Here is a 22,408-nt window from a genome sequence, read left to right as displayed (position 1 = left end):
CAAGTAGCATCCCTGTTTTCTGAGACTGTTCAATCTGAAATTGCTTGTTGAATAGATGGAGCCTCTGTCTGTAGACTGCTGGCAAAAGCTTGGGATGTCCTCAGACTAGGCCTGGCCTGTTTGTGCATTTCATCTGCAAAGGAGGTAAAACTTCATGTAATCTTAGGGGAGGTTGTGGTTTGTTTGCTTGGGGTTATTTTAGCTGTTGAAAATATTTGTAGCACTGATAAGGTGCTACTCCATGGCTATCTTTAGCTTGCCTAATTACCGTTTCCCTTCTGAAATGTGCTGGCTGATATGAGCCAGCTAGAGGTGGCATAAAAGCAGAGAGGGGCTGTGAGCCTGTTCTAAGAGCTAATCCCTGTACCAAGTTTTTTCCCATCACTACTGAGATCTGGAACTCTAATTAGGCCAGATCAGAATCAGCTATGTCTGCAAAGTATGAATGAAAGGCAGGTTGATAATCAAAATGCAAAGCAAACATGTTCTACTTCTCAATCTCCATATTGCCAACTTTTACAATTTTACCAGAAGTTTTGTGTTCAGCATTTTTCTTAAAGCTCCTTAGATCAAGTGGTTGTGCAAGAATTTCAGCTTATATTTTCACTGTTGTGAAATAAAGCTTGAAAATATGGCTGGAGTATTTATTTCAGACGTGAAAGTAGAAAACAGACAAGAGGTCCTGAATGGATGCATTTTTTTGAGATAAAAGAGGGGGCTACTTCATGACCATGAGAATGACACAACTGGAAATTACATAACTGGAGAGGCAAGCAAGGGAGGGCAACAAAGCCAATGAAATGACTGATTCTGCAAGTGTGTGCAAAAGGGGAGATTTTCATATGGCGAAAGTCTCCTGTACCCAGATCTAGAGTTCATGTTTATTATGTAAACTCTGCATTCCTTGAACCTTCAGCCTGGCTATGCACATCAGAGGCCCAGAGCTCCGAACTGACTTCCTAGAAGCACAACACATTCCTCAGAAAGCACAAAGCTGACTCATTAGTTGAAGAACTCTGAAGAATTCTTCAACTAATAACTCAGTATAGAGTATTAGGCCACATTAACCTGGTGCATAAAATTAAACAGTTGATGAAAAAGACATAAGCATCTAAAAAAACCCTTCGGCAGTGTTTGAATTAAGACAGAGCCTGATATATTTTGATATATTTTTGCTAGATGGAGAAAGAAGCTCTTGGTTTAAAGAAACAACCCATTTTCTTATCTCTGTCAGATTAAATTAATGTTATAACCCATTTGTCACTTTTGCTTGCATCATAAAACCAAATTATGAATTTTACTTTCAATTATACTCAGTTTCCTTTTCTGATTATCTGACTCACTTAATTTTGGTTTTTAGCTCCAGTCTGAAGCTGTGCAGGCACAGGAGCTGATCCCAATGGAGCAACTTCCAGGAGTGGGATGTGAAACTAAAGCTCCCTTTAAAAAAGAGACAAATTAAATTTCTCTATTTTATTTTTAATTCAGAAATCTGTTCCCGCCTTAGTAACAGGAGGATCTCCCTTGAATTTTTATCTGGATATTGAGTCTTAACCACAGGGAAATCATTAGAGAGCAGTAATGGCCCTACTGATTGTATTGTAACCATCATCATCATTATTTTATTGCTAATAAGAATTTTTGTGCTAACTTCCTGTGTCCCTATAATCCCTTTTTACAAGAATTAGAATATTTTACCATGACACAAGTGTGGGTCTGATGAGGCATTGCAGCCTGACATGGCAGGGATGGTGTAAGGCACCTTTCAGCTCTCAACAGAACACAGCTTTGTTCATGGACAAAACCACAAATCCATAAACCATCGATGTGTTCCACTTTGGGAAATTATACATAGGACTTCTTATGAAGAATGAATATCTGAAATAATTATTTGAGCACATGACAGCCTGGCAAACAGTTCGTGACTTTTTTGGGAAGTACTGCTTACTGAGGGCAGCCTCTTTTCCCGCCGTTCCAGTAATAGAGGGTTTATTGTCATCATGTCTAGACATTTGTTTCCTTGAATGTTTTCATCCAGTCAAACACAAAAAATATACATAATTTTTCTTCCTGAAGTTGGTGCTTAATATATTTACTAAATCCTTTTGGCACAATAAGATGCAATTTGAAATCAATATTTTAGTAGTGAAGTGTGCAATTCAGAGTTAGGAGAATAAAATACCTTTATTTCAGTGTGTGAGATTACTTTTTTTTTAGTCTCTTTAATCACTGAATATCAACACAGATCTTAGTTATTTCACTGAAATCAGTCAGCATCTGTTGTGGAAGCCAGTGCTTCATGGAGGTGCTTTTGTATGCTTTGTTTAATAATTCATCATAGGAAATAGTCTTTCAACTGCTAATGAAAAAATCATCTTGCTATTCATGCTCGTGTTGAACAGCACTTTTTTTTTTAATGGCTTCATTGAAGTCAGTAACATGCTCAAGCCAGTAACATGAGTGAACGAGGCTCCTGAAACAGTTAAGGTGTTCCTCAAAGTGAGGGAGGGGAAGAGAATGGGACTTAGGGAAGTCTCTGACTGTCATCCAAGTGACATTTTTGTTTCCGCTGCTTCTCCCTCCATGGCCCAGGCTCTGAGGCTCCTTTGTTCTTTCCAGAGACTAACCCCTGCTAGTGCTGATGAAAGCCCTGTGAGCACACACTGTCTCAACAGCTGTTGGAGGAGCTCTTGGCTCTGTGTTTATTCTTCAGCTCCAGCCTGATTGGGATTCATCAGTAGGGTTTAGAAACATGGTGATTTTTCCTTTGTGATGTTTCAGTTTTGACTGCATTTTGAATTGCAAGAGGACAGTGTCAATACTTTGCAACAGAGTTGCAATTCTCTTGGGAATTGGTATAATAATGTATATATCAGCAAATCAATTTGAATTTCTTACACTTTTTAGATGTCTTTCCATTACCATTTTTATTGTAACATGAAAGAAATATTTAGCACTAATTCATTCCTTCAAAATGTAAGGTTGCAGTGCTGTAGAATGGAGACTATAGACAGGGATAGCACAGGATGAACACATATGTCTGATTTTTGTCTCACTGATATTCAGACACTTTGAAATAGGGTTCTAGTGTGAAGTTTTTTGTTTAGGGCCCTCCTAGTTAATGAGGAAATATAAGAACTCTAGAGAGTAACTGATACCACCTGGTTTTAGCAGTTAATTTAAGATGCATTTTACCTCGTTCTGGATGCTGGTTCCCCTGTCCCCTCACTTCTGCTCTCCTGCCTATTGGGAATGTGCAGCTGAAGGCCTGGAGGAAAGTGGCACTGTCCCTTCCCATGTCTGCCTCCAATTAGATCATATCCAATGTAATATGGAAGGGGACCCTGAGGGTGCAGTTTGATGGGCAGCTGATCTAACAGCTCATGACTGTTGAAAGGATGCACCCAGGCTTTATTCCCTTCTTGTTTTCTTCTCCTTTCCTCATCCCAGGTCACTCAGCCTCTTTCTTGGTTTGCTGGCTCTCCTGTCCATCTAACACCTCTGTGATCCAGCTGTACTGGCTAACACACTAAAATCTATTTACTTTTTTTTAATGGTTTAATTTTCTACCAGCTTATGAAGGTGTCTCCAGTCACAGAAGGCCTTTACAAGTCCACAGCCATTGCAAAGGGAAGCAGTGGTTGTGTGGCCCTGGCAGCAGGGAGGGGAATGGAATAGATCTCCCTGTGCTGGTGGCAGTGAAGTGTTAGACTCACATGGCTCATTCAGACCCTTTGCAAAATGCCTTCCTCTGACATTCAAGTTGAAAGAAGCAGTCATTTTTGCCCAGCATTGCTCTGGTCCATTGCCCAGCCACTGCTGGCATAGTTTCCAGACCAGAGAACTGATCCAACTGAAAAGTAACCTTGAGGGAAGAAAGAAGGAGGTGGAAGAGGATGGTTTCAGTAATGTCAGCTATCTATCAAGGTTACTGAAACCTTATGTCAACAAAAATTACAGAACTGGGAATAAACCACTCATTCTGGGCAAAAGACCTGGGGGATACTGCTTTTCCTGATGTTGGTGCTCACTTAGATCAGTGTAAGTTTGTGCCAAACTGCAGCCTTAGGATGTGGTTGATGGTAGTAGAGACACCTGCTTCCCTTGACTTACAGTAACAGGAGTCTAGGTATGAGCTTTTAGCTGATTGAAATCAGGTGAGTAAAACCTGCTTTTAGCCTCCTTGGCCTGCTTTTCTGTTCCATCAGGATCAGTAGAAACCACTGCTTTTTAATACCTTATTTGTATGCTCTAACAACCATTTCTTTGACACTGTGCAACACTTCTAATATACTCAAATTATTCTGTAAAAATCTGAATACATTTCCCTGGCACATCCTAAAAATATCTTTTATTTATTATGTGTTGGTTCCAAACAAATGTCACATTAATAAGCCGAGGGGCCTGGGTAAGTGTACGTCATCAGTCACGCAGTAGTTTCTTCTTTCAAAATACTTCCAGAATTAGGTCTGACCTCTTTTAACAATGAACTATTTATAGGATTCATAAGGGCCTTATCCTCCAACCCTGACTCAGCCAAAACTCACCACTGACCTTGACCTCCTGTAGTCTATTCTTGTAGCCTTACTCATGTGAGGAGCTTTTATTTGCTGACCTGACTTGGGGAACGTATTCCCATGAGTATGATTTTGCAGGCTTGGTTCCCAGCTCAGTGGTACATGGTAAAATGCCACAGAATCAATTCCTGATATGCATGTATTATTTTTACAATGTTATAAGTACAAAAATAAGGGAAATATGCAGCTAACTTCTGCATTCAGTACTGCAACAATAAACTGAGTGTTATTACATTATGTGTGTACAGCTAAAAATGAAAGCATTAAATTCTCATTTTGGAAGATGGTACATGTATTTTTAGAAGAAAGTAGTCACTAGATAGCTCAATCATAAGAATTATTACTAAAAGTACTTGATTTTTTTCTCAGGAAGATACAACTGTGTTTAAGTAGAATATTATTGCAGTGTTAGGTGATTACACTAGCACAGTATGACAATGACAATCGTATTTCTGTATTTTTGTGTCTTTTTCTAAAAACCCTTCTAACTAGTGCTGATTTTTTTTTTTTATAGCCCAGTCTGTCCTGGGTTCTAACTAAAAGGCACCTTTTGCTTTCCTCTTCCTCTTTCTCCCATTTTGGGCCATTGTCTCCTCATTCCACTATAAATGACATCAGTCCAAAACTGAGCAATGCTGCAACTGGGCTTGATTCCACCTCTTCCCACAGCACTATTAATTGTTCTCATCACAGCAGGAGTACAGAAACCAAAAATTTACTTAAAATTGCATATGGATGCATTGTTGTACCTTCAGATATGGTCAGTTCCAAATGCTTCTGAGACAGGTGCAAGCAGCCCTGTGGTTGTCAAATAATGATACTGTGCACCTGTCTTCAATGTTAGGTTTTATTCTGATCTCTGATAGAGACTGATTTATCCTCAAAGTGTAACATTTAATATTCTAGGGTATTTAGATTAATTAAAACTATACATATTCTCAAAATCCATAGAAATGTTTAATTCCTTTTTAAGTTTTAGGCTCAATAATCTTTTTTATTACAGTCTAATTACAGGGTACATGAGAAGTAAGAGAAAAGTAAGAGAATTATTTAAGAAACTTCCATCATTTAATTGCTTTGAATTAATTTCAAAGTCCTGCTCCATCTTTCCTATAGCACATTTACTCTTCTGTGCTCTTTCCTAAGTCAATCACAATTCATCTTTTAAATTTTTCTTCAGAGAAGCTGCTTTCCATGCTCTAGATCAAGCTTGTAGCTTTTCCTGAACATCTGAGGAGGGCCTTTCAAAAACCAACTTTAAAACCCAGAATTAATGTATTTTCCCATTTTGTCAGGACACTCAGGAGTGTGGTTTTCCTTTTCATGGGCAGAGGTGTTTGGCCTATCATGATCATGGTTAGGCCTTCCATAAGTCTGTCATTAGAGACTGTATCAACCACTTGACCTAGTGATAAATATCCTTATTTTATAATCCTAGAAATCTTTTTTAGCCATATTATTGTGGATGTATATGCATGTTACTGACTTAAAGTACTATTAGATAGTTAGATGATTTTAATGAGGTTTTTATGTTAGCCCATGAACTTTCTCATTCTTACAGTATTGGAGGTACCCTACCTATGTTTCATTTTAAATTTATCAGTTTCTAACATCTGTGTTATTTCCTCTGTAATCCTTCTGTTGTTTTTGTATTTTTGTAAAAAGAATAATATTATTATAATCAATGTTCTCTGCTGGGGAAAAAAAAGCTAAACAGGGGTGATTATTTGTTTTGCATAAAACTTCAGACTAACTAAACCAGTCAGATCAAAGGTCCATCCAAATAACATCTCGCCTCTGAGAGTAGCCAGTAATAGATGCTGAGAGCAAGCATATATAAAAACATAAAAGTTTTTTTTCCTTCTTTTGCAACTCTTCCAGATTATAAAATTAAGGAACCAAGACAATCTTGAGTATACTAATTTATTTTTTTGGCAGCCAAAAATTCCTATGATAACTCGTTTAATGATGTAATAAATGGAAAAGAGTACATCTGTCTATTTAATTCACCTGCCTGATAATTTTGTGTGGTGTACTGTAGTTTTTAAGTTAAGAAAAATTAATTTTAAAAATTAATTATTCACTCAGTATTTTATATACATTTATCACATTTTCCTTATTCCAAGGTGAGGAGTGTATTTAATATCCTTTAATGTAAAATATATGCCCTACTTCTAAAAATCCTTATTAAACTTCTTTGTGTTTTTCTGAGGCTTGTGTTTGAATAGACCTACAGAGGCTTTATTCTTTGTAATTGTTGTTTTTATTTTCTTGGGAGTGCCATTGATCCATAATTTGCATCTTTAATATTGTAATAAAGTTCCCTTTAATTTTTCTTATGTCAATGACTATTTGCTTGTCAAATTCTCACCTAGACCTTCTAATTTCCATTTTATGCTTTATTTTCCATAAGTATCTTTTTGAAGGCATGTAAAAGGGTGGTTTGCTTTTCACAGGCACAAAAGCCATCTAATGTTAATTATCAGCTGTAGCTCACACATTGCTTTTAGCTTTGGCCCTAGGGCAGGAAGCAGCTGTCCAGGACAGCAGACTGGTGGGGACAGGTAAATTGCTGCAGAAACAGTTTGTACTTGGCAACATCCTTCAGAAGACTTAGGAGATCGAGATGAACCCATGAGGTTCAACAAGGCCAAGAGCAAGGTCCTCCACCTGGACTGGGACAATCCCCAGTATCAGTACAGGCTGGTGGATGAAGGGATTGAGAACAGCCCTGATGAGAAGGACTGGGGATGCTGGGGGATGAGAGCTGGACGTGACCTGGCAATGTGCTCTCTCTGCCGAGAAAGCCAGTTGGGTCCTGGGCTGCATCCAAAGCAATGTGGAGCAGGGAGAGGGAGGGGATTCTGCCCCTCTTTCTTTGTTCTCATGAGACCCCACCTGGAGTTCTGCATCCAGGTCCGGCGTCTTCTCCCCAGGAAAGAAGTAGACCTGTTGGAGGGTGTCAGAAGAGGGTCACAAAAATGTTCAGAGGGCTGGAGCACCTCTCTTATTGAGGACAGGCTCAGAGAGTTGGAGTTGGCCAGCCTGGAGAAGAGAGGATTCCAGGAAGATGTTACTGTGACCTTTCTTTACTTAAAAGTGGCTTACATGAAAGATGGAGGATTGCTTTTTACTGAGGCCTGTGGTGATAGGAGAAAGGGCAATGCTTTTAAACAGTGAGGGAGTAGATTAGATTGCTTATAAGGAAGAAACGTTTTATGGTGAGGGGTGGGTGAGACACAGGAACAGATTGCCCAGGTGAAGTTCTAGACACCCCATCCCAGGAAATGTTCAGGTTTGGATGGGACTTTGCACAATCTCCCTGCCCATGGCAGGAAAAGATGTCCTGACCATGGCAGAGGGTTGGACCAGATGATCTTTAAGGTCCCTTCTGATGCAGATTGATTCTGTGTTTGCTACTTGCCAAACCATTTTCTCACCTGCTCCTTGCCCAGCAGGAGGAGAGTGGCCATGGAAAACAGCAGTGCCTTGCAGCTGCAGTAGGTTTTACATGTTCACACATTCCTAGTGGGGACTGTGGGTAGGGAAATGTGCAGGGTGGTGCTGGGCACACTAACAGTGGGACTGTGGCTCTTAGTTATGGGAACAAGAAGCTTCCTTAGTTTTCATGCTCTAAATTTCTTAAGAACCTCAGATTAGATACTCTATGCTGCTTTGTGGACTGGGAGCCTAATGAGGTTAGCTAATGAGTTGTATGTCCCTTACTGTGCAGAATGAATGTTTCTACAAAGTTTGGTTTTACAAACTCCATGAATAATAGCCTTGAGTGGTATTCTCAGGCTGGGAAAAAATTACATAAAAATGTAAATACATCTTTAAAAACCAGTTTTAATTACTTAAAAGCTAAGTGCACCAAATACCTTAATTCTAATTGTCTGACTGTTGTGTGACTTCTCTCTGAAGTGAGGTTACAATTATTTAGGTACCTTAGAACACCTTGATATTTTACTGTAAACACCCTCACTTTTTTTTTATTACCACAATCTTATTTTTTATTCTACCTTTTAATTACTGGTACATATCTCTTTTTCTCAAAATCCTGAAATAATATTTTTGGTTCTGAATGTAAAGATCAACTTCATAGGTCACTTTAAATATCAGGACAACTCAGATTGCCTGAACTAAAGGCAGTGAAGTCAGTTGAAAGTAATACCGCCTGCTGCTGCTCTGCTTTTTGTCATTTCTGGAAAGGTTTGAAGTTGGTAAATGTATGAAAAGTTAGAAAAAGAGCAATCTTGCTTAAAATCTAGGTGGAGGTAGAAAATTTGCTCCATTAAACAATCTAATGAAGTAATCATCAGAGTCACTGAGGAGGGCAGGCAGCATCCTGCAGAGCTGCATTTCCAGCTCGCTGATCAGGCTCTGTTCCTTCCACTGAGAAACTCACTGAGGACACAGGGTGAGTGCACAACATGCAAATCTAACCAGTTGTAGGTGCTTTTTGTAGTTCTCCCATGACTAAGAAGCTAATGATCATGAGTAATTTATTTCAGCCTTTTATCCTGTGTCTTTTTATCTGAAGATGGGATCCCCAAGACGTCACCTCTCCTAAACTGTGGAAAGCACAGAGCAGTAATTTGTAACCTCCTCTCAGTGCTTCATTTTCAGCTGTGCCAGTCTATAAAGCCACCACTTCTCCAGCACATCTGATGGGCTCACCAGGCATGCACAGTACAGTTTTCACTTTCAAATGGCCAGTGCAAGTACATTTGTTTCAGGGGACTGCAAACACCCTAAGACCAGCTTTCAATTTGCTCAGGCCTGCAATCCTACTGTAATGACTGCCCTCTCACCACCCTTTCCCAAGGAGCTGTCACTACCAGGAGAAGCTGAGTGTTTTGAAATATGCTGCTGTTCCTGGAAGAGCAGTTTGATCAGGGCAGACTGGTCCTTTCAGGTGAAAGGCCATAAGTTCATTTAGGAGTCCTGGATACACAAAATTTGAAGAAAGTATGTGATTCCTTCAAACAGGGAAGTAAGAGTCATCCCAGTTTCCCATGACTGAAGAGGATGAGTGGGTGGTGGAAGGCTTGGTCTTCTCCAGTGGGGGATACAGAGTTTAAAAACAAGACTAATAATAAAAACATCCAAGTCTTCTAGAGAGTTACCTAAGAACCCAAACTTGTGCAACTATTTATTGAGTAGAAGAAGATGGGCAAGAGTGGTCTGTCTGCCCACCACCCCAAGGTGCTTTGTAACTACAAATACAAAGTAGTACAAAACAAGGAATGGGTAGAAATAGTTAACTCAAACAGCAAAATGATTACAGCCACAAGCTGGGCCTGCTAGTGAACTAGATCAGGTTTAATTGTCTGTGAGGGTGAATTGTGTTCATGAAGTGGGGAAACTTGTGGTTTTTTTCTTACAGGTTTTTTGGGATTGGCCTACATGGATGTATAAAGGTCACAGAAGCAGGAAAACACAGGAATTACTGCTTGACCTGAAAGATAAAGCTGCAGATTTTAGGACAGCTGTGCTCATGTAAGGCATATATCATTTTTGCTTAAAATGGACTATCTTTGAACAGGAAGAAGTAGGTATGTTTAGGGTGTGTGAAGACCACAGTAAGTTTTTTTTTGGTTATATGTATATAAATCTATAAAAACAGAAGAGAGAATCTTGTTGTATTTTAACTGGCTTATTGTTGTCAGACTGTCCCAGAGGCTAGATTCTTGTATCAGCTGCTGTTAGCCCATGAAGATATAGCTGATGCTACTAAGAATTACATTTTATAGCATGCTTTCTGAACACTGTAATGCAGCCTTTCCCACCTGGACTACACCTCTCACAACCCATCTAGAATACAAAATAAATGAAAAAAGAATTAGAGGCAGATATTAAAATCGTGGAAATGTAACTAATAAATATAAAAGCTGGGAAAAAATTCTGTGTAGCAAAAACAAATTAGCATAAGTAGCATAGCATCTTTAAACTTTCTTTTTTTTAATTGAAACAATTCCAGAATTAAAGTCACTTAAGGCTTGTCTTTAGGCCAGACTGACTGGAAAATGTTTCAATTTCAATGAACCACTGTTTGGTTTAGTCTGAAACTGGTAAGACCTGAAAAGCTTCCACAAAATCTCATTTAAATATAGCAATGCCCAATTTTGGTAATGTAACATGTACAAACAAGATGTCCATCAGTTTAGTTGGCAATTTTGAAAGATTTCCACTAAATACTCTGCAATCTTCTGAAGCATTTGAGAACCACAAATACTATGGACTTTTTTTTCCCTATTTAGAGAATAAATGTAGCCTACTTTCTACTGTTTTTTTAATGCTAGTATTTTTTATTCCTGCTTCAGTGTTGTTGATACAGTAAAGGTTTTTTTCAGTGCTCAGCTTTTATTCTGTTGTGTGCTGGTTGTGCCTTTTGACCTGTGTTGGGGATTTACTGATAGAAAATAGGAACATAATTTGGTTTGGACCAGAATTTGATGTAATATTTTTAATGTCTGTATTCCACGTGCATCTTTACAGATTATACTTATGAGCAAAGTATTGGTGCACATTTGAAAATTAGCTTTCTAGACACTAGCTAGACTTACTAGCTAGTAATCTTACTGTGGGAATAAGATTGGTATTTAAGGGAAAAAATTAGTGAATTCTATCCCATTATTTTTTTGTTTTGTTTCCTCTAATATGAATTAGAATGACTATATATGCTTGAATGTGTCATTTCAGCTTTCAGTTTCTAGTTTTACAGTATTAGGTGACCAAGACTCTGTTCAGATCAGGGTTTGTGTTTTTACACAAATGTAATTTTTACCATTAAAAAATGCATGAGAAAACTCGAGCTGCAATTTGAAAAACTAAAGAAAGCAAAAGTCAGGTTTACACAGATCAAAGGAGTTACAGAAGTGAAGAGTTTAGTTCCAAGGCAAATCAAAATGTTTTGCCCTCTCTAATGGGGGGATGCAGTCACCATGACTGCAATAGGGCATCAGTTTACAGTTTGGTTCATTTAAACTATTTCTTTACCAGAAGTGCAGGCAGGCAGCCATAAAAGTGGCCAAACCAGGAATGTATTGTTCTAATGTTTATGAAGTAAAAAAAAAACCAAACAGAAACCCTTTGGCCATTCTGTCCCACTTTGTCAGCTCTTTTAAAGTTTTGCAAAGACAGGGTGATATGGAATATGTTTCATTTTCAATGAAACCATGCCAGAGAAAATTCTGAGGGCATAAGCCACATTTCTGGAAATTGCAAGTGACCTCTTGTTCTGACAACTACAATTTTAAGCCTGGACTACTCTGATCTGTAATCAAGATAGAGAAAAAGAAACAGTGATGTGGGCAAAACAGACAGGACTGGATTGCATCAGAATATGATGTTTGTTTTCTTGTCTGACCCAATATAATACATAACTTTCAGATAAAGAGTAGTAAAAAAATTGTGAGGACATTTCCTTTCTCTTTAATGTAGTCAGCTGTACAATTGTTTCAGGTTGGTCATTTGCTTTCAGGATTGTTTATATTGTGCCAGGCTAAGGGCAGCTGTACCCCTATGGGATCATGGTACTGAGAAGCTGTATGGGAATTCAGGAGATTGGTGCTTCATCCCCTACACTGAGCTGATCAGCTGTATCCTAGACCATCCTCAATGCAAGTATGCTTAAGTGATCTTACAGCTTCCCATTTCCTAAAGCCTTTCTAGTTCATTGCCTTCAAGCTAACCTATTTTGGTATTTAACAATCCTTTAGGTTGGAAAGCATATTCCTAATGTCTATTCTAAATCGCCCAAGATATAAAATAACCTAGTTATTTCTTGGTTTTCCTCTTGTGACCATGAGTAGGAATTAACTATCTGCTCTTTTTTTAAGAAGGCTATTACTTTTTTTTTTTTAACCTACAGTTATTTAAATATATATCCAATATGATAAAGTGCATTAATACTGGAAGGTGAGGATTTGCTGTATTGGACCTAGTTAGTGGTGTGTGCTCACTGTCCTTTCTGTGTGCCAGCCTGCCACTCTTCCGTAGCAGTAAGAGAAACCCTCCCTTTGGCCTGTATTTGCACTGGTCTAGTCAGGTGGAGATTCAGTAACCTTTTGCCTTGCTCCGAATTTTTGTTCTTGTAGTGCAGATGTGGCAAGAGCATGTGGTGTTGGCAAAAACCTGTGTTCAGTGAATTTGTCTCAGGCATAAATTTTATCCCTTACACAAGCGTAACCTCAAAATGAGCAGATCCTGCCATTGCCTAAAACTGTGGAATCCTGTAGACCACAGCAATAGCTTTGCAGATCAGGACAACATTTCATTCAATGTTTTAACCTCTTTAAAATATTTGTAATTACTAAAAGCCAAATTAGATTATCATGTAATGCTGAAGAAGCTGAATTCTGCTGAGTTAATCCTGAGTAATACTGCTGCCCATAAAAGCGAGCTTGACCTCAATGTGTATGACAGACAGGATTAATCAATTTAAAATGTTTTCAGTATTTCAGATATGTGGAATGCTGTATAAATGATAAATATTAGTTTCCCTAGCTGAAAATTTAAAAAAGCATTTGCCCGAGTAACCAACATTTGATCACAATTTAAGCTGTTGACTTGGTTCTACAGAGTGGCTGTGGTCATCCTGCTCTTACTCATGGCTGTGCAGAGGGATCTTAGTGCAGATATGGTAAATGGGGGTAGTAAAAAGTCTGGGATAGTAAAAGGTCAAGAACAACTCAGCAAATCAAAATTAACCCCAAGTAACAAGTACATTTCAGCAGGTCTCTTTTATTCTGTCCCCCCCTCATGCTTTGAAACAGGACTATCACATAAACAGACTGTACAGTGGATCTGTGGCATTTAAAGAAGCATTTTTGGGGCCTACCAACAAATTCAAAATCTGGGCTACCAACTGTCCAAAATTTCAGGACTCATTAACAAAAAGGATTTTTTTTTAGCTCATGGTTACAGAAAAATCTCTAATGTGACATCTGGGCTGCAGAACTGGTGCTGCACTATCTTATCTAAATTGCAGAGATACCAGAGGCCTCCAAAGTATGAATATTTTTACTTTTCTTTAGGTCATTTTTAGATGACAGTAGCACCTTTATAGCACTTCCTATTTATCCAGTTAGTTAAATCATCCTCTGGTATTAAATGAGAAGTGACTGGGCCAAGTGTGAAGTACAGGCTTGGAAATTTTGCTGTCCCTGAGCCTTTCTGTAGCTGCAGACATCCCTGGTGAGATCCACCACCATATTCCTGAGTGTAAACTAATGATTGCTTCCCTAAAGGCATGCAGCCATCACAGTCTTATTTATTGGTTTCATGTAACTCTAAGTCTTCAGTTGAAATTCATTTGGACTTTTACAGAAAATTCAATGTATGGGTATTTCCACATGGCTTAGAAGAACAAGAGCCACACAAAAATGGAAGTAACTCTACATCTTGCACTCAGTACTCTAATGGAAAATATAAGTACTTGGTTTCCCAGTAAACCTTCTCAGAGCTAATTTTAATGTAAACAAACTACTGCTTAGAGTGCTAATGTGTTTTTTGCTGTGACTTGTAGATGTGTTTCACTGTTTTTTGATATTCTTTTGTAGATGCAATAGCAATCTATTGCCTACCTAAGATTATATTTTCAAAATGCAGTATTTTTTAATGTATGTGCCATTGTTCTGGAAATTTGAATTGCATATATAAATTAACATGAAATTTTGCATTGTAAATTGGCTTTCAATGTGCAAGTTGTGGTGCATGCATGGAAGTTTTGCATCAAAGCATTGGGAAAATAGACATAAAGCGCATTTTTTCAAAAATGAGCTGATAAGGAGTTATTTGGAAAATGTAAAATATGTAAGAAAAGGAGGAAGAGTAGATAAAATATCAGTACTGACATTTTTCTCACTGCTCATTTACATATTTTACAAATGAAAAAAATTCAATAAAATGCCAGACCAACTTTTTCTTTCCTTACCTTGACGCAGCATTTTTAATAATTAGACACTTACTGTCTAGTGCAGAATTCCTTTAAGCTGTTACTTCAGATGAAAGTTTTCCAGAGGACAGACTTTGAGATTTGTTCTCCCAAAACATGGCATAGGATTCTTCTCCATGGAAGAATTCCTTCTGCTTGAAATGGGCTTTGCTTCCTAAAGCAGCAGTGGGATGGTGTAGCTTTGTTCTGTGCTCACTGAAGTCAGCAGGAAGTCTTGGAAGTCTCCAGAACAGCATCAGCCTCATGGGGAACTTTACAACCAGTCAGAAGCCTTTTTTACAGCAGAGCTTTGGCTGCAAATTTTTCTTTGCATCAAACACACAGTGACCAAGTCATCTAAATGCACTGGAAATCTTTGGACCTGCAAAAAGACTCAGTGGGCTTTGAATTACTTCCAAAAGGCCTTCAAGCCTCTCTCTACAGTTAAACCTGCCCTTGAAGTTCTGCAAAGGTGTTGTATTATTTTTTTATTAAAGTTCCTTTGGCTTGTTGTGCATAGAGTACAAAAAATGAAAATATGTTTTCCTTACAGATGCTGTTCTAAAACAGAAAGGGCATACAAGAAGAAAGTCCATATGAATATGTTGGTGGAAACTATACAAAAGAATACAAAAAAGTAAATACTGCATTCAGATTGATATGCTGGAATAAAATCAGCCAAACCTCTATACCTGATGTGCTGTTTCACAAAGCTACTGGAGATGCTAGAGGTCAATGGACAAGGGTCACCCAGTGTTTATAGTAAGTATACTGATTTACTGATTTTTTCAGGTTTTTTTAAATCTGAAGTCACTCACCAAAGTATTTGAAATAAATGGATGTATCATCTAATGAAAGAAAAAGTTCTCTTCAGAGTTCTTGTCTTCACAATGAAGGATGTTATAGAGTCTCTGAAAGTATCTCTACTGAGATGGACACTACTCAATTAACTGGCCATAAACAATCTTGGATATGTAGAGGTTAGTTTGGGAATGGTAATGAATTATTCAGGCTAGTCCAGTTTAAAGGTGACAGCTGAAAATTTCAAACATTGAGCAGATAGAATAGATTCTGTAGGAAGAAACTCAAAATAGTTTTGGTCTGACTGGCTTGCAGAAGAAAATTTAAGGAGGGATTTGAGAGAGTACTCTGAACTTGTTAATACAATGGGTGTTAGCCATCATTTTCTGCTAATACAAGCATTTAGGAGGAATCAAATTAAATCCTGTTGGACAACAGATTTAAAATGAGCAAAGTGATGTACTTCTCCAGGAAACATTATAATTAATGAAGTAGAACTAGATCCCATAGAATGTTTTGGACTTGAAATGTATCATGTCAAGGAGCTGCAACACTCAGATACCGTTTATAGCTGTGGCACAGGATGTCAGTGTATAAACTCCAGCTAAGGATGTCCTTAGCAGCAAAGTGTCAGTGCCTGTGGATGACCTGGCTGTGGATCTGTCTCATCTTTTGCATTCATTCACTCAACATCCACTACTGGCCACTTTAGAGATAGGTTAAAGAGGGGCGTGGATCCAGCTGGACTGTGACCTGACCTGCCGTGATCAAAAAATGTTGTAATACTTTTTTCACTGAAATTTTGGAAAGAAACTCAAAAAGTCCATTGGAATTCACTCTTTGACCTCTGTGAACACAAATTACCAGCAAAAAAAAGAAAAAAAAAGAAAAAAAAAAGAAAAACAAAAAAATGTGTAAAACCAGTAAAATTTTTAATGTTAAGCCTTTTAGTGACTATTACTGAGTAATCTTTAACCTACCATTATGGTCAGACACCATTACCTATAAACTGCCCACGTTGCATTTGAGGGGAAAAGGAAATGGGGAAGGGTTTTAATGTCAGAAAGGGTATGTTGCTTGCAGTTGGATGCACATTTAATATCTCAGGTTCATTCATCCGACCTATACTTTTTACACTCAATTTCTAACCCTTATGATTTTATCCTATTTCAACTGGTGTTGTTGGAAAAATTCCAGTTTTGTTGAACTATTTGTCCTGATAGCAAAATTAACTTTAAAATGTTCTCTTCATCTGTCTAATAAACAGTTGTTTTAAAATGTTGAAAGATTTTTTAAAAACATCTGGCTTTTTAAAGCTTGAGTCATGAAGCTTATTTTATTCAATTTTAGTAGAAATTAAAGCCTTAGTGAGTAGAAAGATGCATTTAGTAATCACCAACCATAACCCATTGTGAATAATAAAATCAAAAGGTAGCAACAAAACCAATTGAAAATATTTTGTCATAAACATTGCTAAAAGGTAGGTTCTTCTGAGAAAAACAATTGAGATCACTGTTAGGTCAGAAGGAATAAGTTTGCATTAGAGTAGTGTATGATGAGCAATGTGCACAAAAATGTCAACAAAAGGAGTGAGAAGATCAAGTATTTGATGTTCTTAGGCCATAATCTGCATCCAACTAAATTATGAGGTAATAATGTGTAAAAAAATTACCTGACCTCCAGAAAACTATTTAAAAACCCTTTACTTTTGAGACTGATGCTTCACAGTTTTCCAGTGGAAGCTGGAAGTATTTTAAAATGTTAATTCCTCTATAGGCATTTTCTGCCAAGACGGATTATGTTATTTATGAGATTGATTTTGTTCCTGCCTTTGCAAATTATTGGTAATGACAGAATAAAAGTGCATATCAGAATCCCCTAACATTAATGTTCTTAAGCTTAAGTCCTAAGCCTGCACTTCTTGTGGCTGTGCCAAAAAGAGGAGATTCCAAATTCAGCAGCTCTCAGTATGCTCTAAATAAACAACACCCAAAGCGAGGGCCAGCAACACTCCAGCAGCACCATCAGTAATTCCCTGTACCCCTTTTCTGGTGGTGGATCATGCTGGCTATGCCCATTCCTCCTCACAGGGCTGGTGGGACAAGGGCTGATCTCCTGTACAGGACACAGAGCCACAAACACCTGCTCCCACACTGTCCCCTCTCCTGGTGTTGGCTGCAGAAGAACCTCCCACAGAAACTGGATTGCAGCTGCTACTGGGGATGTCTGCAATCAACACATGTTGTCATTCAGGCTATTTTTCAGCTTAAAATGTGACTGTAAAATATAAAGGAGGCTGTTCATTATTGATTAATTGCTTAAGCTTTTAGGAGATAGAGTGAGAGGAATCGATAATAAATATCTATATCCATGTATATTTCCCTTTAGAAAAGCCAAGCAGCTGAAATCAATGAAGGCTCCAGCTTTTTGGTGATTGACTGCTTCTGCTGAGCTGGCTACTGAAAGCAGAGTGTGAGCTGGAAAGTCTGATAATTCATTAACATGTGTGAAACAGGTTTCTGAGCTCCTTCACCAGCAGCCCTTGGAACAGCCTTGTGGCAGGAATGGAGCAAATGGAGAATGCTTAACTGGGGGAGCAAATTCATGCTCAAGCAGAGAAGGAATTATTTTACATTGTCATTAGATGTCAGAAAGTTTATCTGTGTTCTTTCAGAAACAGCCAAAGCACCAGCCCTCCTAACCCCCAGGTGAAAGTCACACTAGTAACAGTAAGAAAACTTTCCATATTTATTTGTGAGACACGTGAGAATCATAATGTGTCTACAAGAGCTTTGAAGTGAGACACAATGATAGGACAGCAAGGAAAACCAAGATTTGGAGAGGTAAATTGTATAAATGATTCCTGGAAAATATTCTTAAGGAAGGTTTGGTATCCTTGCTGCCAGATTTTCTGTGAGAAAACGTTTCTCTGTGAGGAAAAAAGATGGAAAATATAGCTTGTAATTGAATGTAAAACTGGAGGCTTACATTACTTTTTTGTCAAACAGGTCTCACTTTGTTTCAGAGTATGAGATGTAGGACCAGGGCATAGCACAATACACTAACTGTAATCTACAAATAATCCCTCAGATACAAAGGGAAGTAATATAATGCTTTAAAAAACCAAAAAGTCATCTGGATAGCTGATAGAAAACTTAATCAATTCTTACAGACATTTAAAATAAAAGCAGAATTGTCTGCAGGAAGTGAACTAGTCCCAGAAGAAAAGGAAACAGTTATTTTGAGGAAAATGTGGAGATTTGAGAAAAATCCCAAAGAACTCATACTGATATTGTGCTGACCAAAAACATGCAAGAATAATTGAAAAAAAAAATTCAACACAAAGCAGAAACAGAAGAAAAAAAATTTTTTTCATTGTACAGAGAATATTAAGGATAAACTTACAGTAAACTTGTGCTAATTTCTGAGGCAGAGACTGAAAGCATTTGGCAATGGAATTGTTTAAACACAGAGGTGACCAGGACATGCTTGCAGCAACTATTGCACCAGTTTTATTAGTGAAATTCAGCTAAATAATTAGTCAGCAAGGCAATCAATAACAACAGGATAGCATTAAATGGCAACATTTATGATAAAATTGTTTCATATAGCAGAAGACATGAAATATCCCAGGAATTTCAGATATTGAAAGGTATGGACGTCTCATAGATGCACTTGCAGCCTGTATTATTTGAAGGTCAATGGATTTAGAAAACTATGTTGAAACAGCAAAGCAAACACTAAGGCAAATGAACATGGTGAAGACCCTATCTTGGTTTACTTCACTATGAAACCACACCTGTGCACCCAAGAGCCTCAGTGCAGTATGGACCAGGAAGATCACTTTGGCAAAAGGAAATTTGAGGATGTTCTCGTGAACACATTATAGGACTGTGAAGTGTGACAACAAAAATGGTGAGGGTAAAGAAATGTAACTGTCTAGCAAACCTTTAGATGCCACCACCAAGCAGAGACAAAGAGGCCTCTCATTTGCAGGCAATGAAAACAAGAACTAGTGAAAGATATAAAAACTGTGGTTCAAGACAGAGAAGCCACATTCACTCCAGGATTACCATCCTTCTGTTTTCTCATGAACAGAAATTATTTCTCACTTAGAAATGGTCTGGCACAATATAGAGAAACTGTATATTTATCTAAGATTTTCAGATATGCAGCAACCCTTTTCCTGGGAAATCTGACAATTGTGCAATGACAGTGAGCATGTGCAGTTGTGAAGAGAGGCGTGGCATAGAAACGCCTCTCTTCAGAAACCCTGGACATTCAGAACACATTGGAGATGGTGGCTCCATGTGTAGAGCAGGCTTGGTGTTTCTCCAAGAAGCACATCTATATGTGCACAGTTTGATGGCATAGCCCAGAAATTCCAGTTTCATTCTGCAGGTGAGGCACAGATTACTTCTGTGTACAGTGACTCAAAACTGACAGTGCATAACTCCAATTCTAACTTGAATAATTGCATATGGGTAAGAGCAGTTTCCTCCAGCTCTCTGCCTTGTTTCCTTTCCAACAGTGACTACCAAGTAAGTTTCCTGAGAAGGTTGTAAGGGCCTTCTAGAAGCCCTCCCCAAAATACCTTTTGAGTGTCTGCTGATCAGTAATTCTGTGACTTCCTAAACTATTTGATGTAGGTTTGTATTGAATAGTCCTAGGTGTCCTTTTGTTCCATGAATTTATCAAAACCTTATTTTGAATTCAGGTCCATTTTTAGCATCCTCAGTGTCCTGGCACAAAAGTTCTCTTGGTTGATAATGTGATGAGTAAAGGCACACATCCTTTTGTTTGCCTGGAGACTGGCATATTCTGGCTTCATTTGATATCTTCCAGATTTTGAGCTGAAAGAAACAATTATTTCCTACTCACCTTATTCAGGCCACTCCTGATTTTACTGTTCTCTAGTATATGATTTCTTTTTTGCAAAAAAAACACCTTAATTATTTTATTGTTCTTCATCCTGTAATCACTCCATAACTTTAGTCATACTTGTTGCACTTATCTGTATCTTTTACAGGACTCTATATCTGTCTTCAGATGGACACATAACTATAAACACTGCTGAAGATGTGGATATGTAATGTATTTATACAACAGAAAAATAATATTTTATGTTCTTGATTCCTTTTGTGGTGATTTCTAGCAATGTTTGTCCTCATTTTACATTCCTCTGCAGTGAATTTTTGTTGCCTAGTCATTACATACTAGGAAGTTCTTATGTGAGTCTGCAATCAGCCATAGTCTCTATCACTGACTAATTCAGTGCCATCAGCAAATATTTTCATCCCTTTTTGACACTGTTTTCTGATCCCTTGTGATCTGTGTTGAGCAATGCAGACTTCAGCACAAAGCCATGTGGGAGGCCATGTGTGATCTCTTTCTACTGTGAGAGGCAACTAATACTTAACCTCCTTTCTTCCCATCTTCTGAACATTTCTTCATGTCTGATTAGCTTCCTCAAGAGCCTCAAGGGAGGCAACTTTTTAAGTGCCTTCTGGAAATCCAGACAGATGGTATCAAACAGATCTGTGCTGCCAATGTTTTCTTGACGTGTCAGAGGACTTTGGTAGGTGAAGCACAGCTTCTCTTTAGAAAAACCATGCTGAATCTTCCTCTTTGCACCATATTTATCCTGGTATCTACTAATCTGTGGCTTATTATTGTTTTTTCTGTTTGAATCAGTACAGGGCATTAGTTCAGGATATTGAAGGTCTGCCCTGCAGACCTGCTTAAAAACTGGTATCAAGGCAGTGAGCAATAAGTTTAGCAATGGCTTCTCCGGGCTGTCTCTAAGGGAGGTGAATTAAATGGATACCTAATTAGGCAGCTGGATCTTTGCTTTTGAAGTATATGCAGGAGACAGCCCCAAGATGCTGTCCCCATGCTCTGGCATGGGCTGAGCAGTGCTGCTGGGATCACTGCATTTGAGAAGCTTCTTAATAAAAATTCTGCTGAGTGTTTGCTCTCCTATGGATCTCCATTTCTGTGAGCAGTATAGAAGACAACCGTTCATGTTTCATTTAGAATGAAACAAAGCAAAACCAAAAAAGTACTCAGACAACATGTAGATTTGCACTTAACCAGAGATCAGGCTTTTCAGGAATAGTGAATTTTGCTGAGCGTATTAAAAGGTTTATTTGGTTATACCAGTTTTACAGAATGTGACTGTCGACTTGACTGGATTTGTATAATACAAGTAAAGGCTAAAATTAAAAGCAGATTTAAAACATGAGTACTGATAACTTTGTGAGCATTCTATTTTAGCAGTTGTGTGTGGACCTGAGAATATTTTGGCTTTCTCTGTTTTGCATTTAGTATTCAAAGCATTCAGACACTCTATTACCTACTCATTGACTGCCAGATGGATTATGGCAAAAATGGTGTGCTTTACTATGTTAAAGGCTGCTTGGTTCTTGGTTGTTTGGGAGAAAAATAATGTAATCCAATGAGTAGCTAATGGATTCTGCAGGTATTTCCAATAAGACAACCTGTATGTATATATAGCAGATTTGATCTATTAAATATTTGCCAATTATGTGTCTTGTTCTGGGAGACTTCCCGGCTGCTTAGCAGATATACCCTTCCAACACACTGACACCATACTAATTTGTAAAAAATACTAATGTCCAGGCAGTATGTCTTTCACAGGGCTGTAACTTCAAAATACATTAGTGGAAGAAATTTGCCTCATTATTTTTGTACATTGCCTGTGATTATTGTTGTTGTAAATTAGAAATACTCAGGTGTGTTCTCCATCATGCATACCTTCAATCTGCTTGATGCTCTCTGTAATGAAAGGCACAACTTTTATCTTTGTTGCTCTGCCCATGTGCTTATGCCATTGTTTCCTTGATATTAATAATTTACATCCTGTTAAATTCTTTGACACAAATGCTTTGAAAACGTTTAGTATATGCTATAATACCTCATGGTGATTTTTATCTTGCTAGTTTTGTTTCTGGAGTTACATCAGTAAAGGAGGGAGAGCCATTCTCAATTTGTAAACACAAAGTTTCTGGACAATACTGTCTGGGGACTTTGTGTTTACAACCATCCAGATGGCAATGAGTGTGAATTT

General features: G+C 38.0%; 1 long non-coding RNA gene across 2 annotated transcripts; it reads left to right on the top strand.

Annotated features, from left to right (window-relative positions):
- The first annotated feature begins 7 nt into the window (after positions 1-7).
- LOC135301658 (uncharacterized) lies at positions 8-21,562 on the top strand. Of its 2 annotated transcripts, XR_010363426.1 has the most exons (5): positions 8-144; positions 9,967-10,079; positions 12,064-12,206; positions 15,071-15,279; positions 17,707-21,562. It is a non-coding gene; the product is annotated as an uncharacterized LOC135301658 (long non-coding RNA). The 2 variants fall into 2 exon arrangements; XR_010363425.1 differs by lacking the exons at positions 9,967-10,079; positions 12,064-12,206 and having other exon boundaries at positions 12-144.
- Positions 21,563-22,408: the final 846 nt, after the last annotated feature.

The sequence above is a fragment of the Passer domesticus genome, chromosome 5, assembly GCF_036417665.1.
Source record: "Passer domesticus isolate bPasDom1 chromosome 5, bPasDom1.hap1, whole genome shotgun sequence".
Taxonomy (NCBI): domain Eukaryota; kingdom Metazoa; phylum Chordata; class Aves; order Passeriformes; family Passeridae; genus Passer; species Passer domesticus.
This window is presented reverse-complemented; position numbering and strand designations above follow the sequence as displayed.